Raw genomic sequence first — 2470 nt, 5'->3', positions numbered from 1 at the left:
CCAGGACTCTGGTTCCCCATTAGAAAGCTTAGACCCCACTGAGGACCCCAAACCATAGTAGAGGAAGCACAGCCTCACAGCCTACATAGGACAGGTGTAAAAAGTATTCATGTCAGACCCTAGCAACCGACAAGAAAGGGTTTCTCCCATCTGAAGAAGCTCTGCCAGTCCACGGGCCTTTCTCTGACTCTCCAAGACCTTCTCTGAAAATGTAACCTGCATGTCTCCAGTCCAGCCACTTGACTGGTTTTAGCTGGGAAGGAACTGATAAAGCTCATGAGCATTGGATTCATTTATTTTAGAAGGCACAACTACAAGTTCTCCACAGCTGGTCAAAGACTGGCACATTTGGGCACTGGTAATGGTGTCTCTGAGCTCAGTGTGGGCTACCAAAACCCTCCAAGAAGCTGGGGCATCTGAGGGCTGCTAGCCTGGGCTAATTTCCAGTTGTCTGCTGGATGGCCTTGCTACACACAGCAGCTCTGCGTGCAGTTCAGCCCCAGCACAGAGTGCAGGCTGGCACACATCCAGGATGAATGCGGACAGCTCTGTCCATGTGGAGAACCACCAAGGTGTCTTGGCATGGTGGTGGAGTGGGGCAAATGCATTCAACATGACAGCAGTAGGACCTCCTAAGAGCAGCTCAAAGGACAATCCATGAGATTCCAGAACAGCTCTGGGGTCTTGGGTCACTTGTATTTTGGGTATTAGCTGCTGCTTATACAAGATGTACAATGCAGGCAGTTCTGTCCTCATTTGGGAGCCAGCAGTCAGGACCAGCCAGGCCAGCCCATGAGAGGATGTTTAGAGCATGATCCAAGTGATGGAAAGATCCTGGCAAGAACAGCACTGTGAACTCCATTTCCTTACATTTTTTCACCGATGGGAGCGTTTCTTTGGAAGTGGGTGAACCATTTCCTCCACAGCAGAGCTGGGGCATGCTAACCCTCCCAGAATTTTCACACTGCATCTCTGCTCCCTGACCCAGTATGTGGAGGGTGAGTCCAAGCCACTGCTGGAAGCATGTTCTGACTGAAAGGACACCTGGAGTGCTACCAGCAAACTGCTCGCAAACAGCCTCTCATTTTGTAGGTCTGCTCTCTGCATGGCTGGGCTGTTCCTTGTGCCTCGCTGAAGTTGTGCCATATGGAGCAAATGCTTCAACGTCTGTCTGTGTGTCTGCCTGACCGTGCAACCCAAGAGCTCTCTGCAAACGATGCTCTGCTCTCATCATTTTCATGAGTTGGGGACAGTCCCAATAGGGGCTTTTCTCCACTTTTCCCAATTTTATTTTTTCCCCCCAGATCTCCCAAAGCATAAGGAGCCATCACCAGAGGCCTGGAACTAGATAGCTGCTGGGGGGGAGAAGGTGGCTGGAAACAGTTGCAGGGTTATTCCCTGCATGTTCTCTCTCTCTCTCCCATATGTGACACTGGGATCTGGTTTAGCTTTGGGCAGTTAGAAGTGTGACAGGAAGGAGAAAAATAAGGTCTCTCATCCGTTCCTTCCTCTCTCTGCTGCGTAGCCAGCTGGAGTCTGCTGGCTTGCAGGGGAAGAAAGGGCAATGGCAGAGGATCTGAACAGAGACCAAGGGGTCTTTCCTAGCAAACCTGCTCTGCAGTGAGGGGACCTGGAATCTGGAAAAAGATTTGACTTATACTCTTAAAAGAAGCTGGGACAAAACCCTGGACCGAGATCTCTCCTCGCCCCTGTGGCCGTCTTTAAAAGTGGTGTGTTTGTGAGCACTTGTGTGCATGTGGCGTGCTCACGTCTGTGTGTGTGCGATTCCCAGGTGAGTAACAGCACTCCCAGGGTTGTGCTGTGTGTTGAGTCGCACCTCGTTCTTGCTGCCTGCCTTGTTTTTCTCAGGCTGATGAGCTCCTGACTAATGGCAGTCACTGCTGCTTAATCAGGAAGCAATTTAAGGATAACCTTTTCTAATTAACCAGCAGAGAGAAGAATGAATAAACTGTGAAACAGCCAGCTGGCTTTGGTGTCCCTAGCCAAAGGGTCTGTCAGGTGGGAGAAAATGGCATCTGGGGACAGGGATGGCAGCTCCAGACCTGCCACTGGGCAGGGTGGTGAAAGTCAGAGATGGGAGGGGATTATGGTGCTCCACAGGGCCTTTTCTCTGCTTTCTCCCCAGGTATCACTCTGGTCACACACACGGGGATCACGACTGTCCAGGAAGGGTGGCTTGATGCGTATAATCAAGACCTATGTATAATTAAAACCTTCGGAGACCCTTTTATTTGGAACTTTGATGCAAATATGAGTAATTACCTTATTATGAAGGTGTTCACAGAATCATAGAACAGCCCAGGTTGGAAGGGACCTTGAAAGATCATCCGGTCCAACCTTTTGTGGGAAAGAGAGCCTAGAGGAGATTATTTAGCACCCTGTCCAATCGCATCTTGAAAACCTCCAGCGATGGGGACCCCATCATATCCCTGGGGAGGTTGCTCCAGTG

This window comes from Haliaeetus leucocephalus, unplaced genomic scaffold, assembly GCF_000737465.1.
Source record: "Haliaeetus leucocephalus isolate CR32 unplaced genomic scaffold, Haliaeetus_leucocephalus-4.0 Scaffold1, whole genome shotgun sequence".
Taxonomy (NCBI): domain Eukaryota; kingdom Metazoa; phylum Chordata; class Aves; order Accipitriformes; family Accipitridae; genus Haliaeetus; species Haliaeetus leucocephalus.
The sequence above is the reverse complement of the archived record's forward strand: the minus strand, read 5'-3'. Positions refer to the sequence as shown.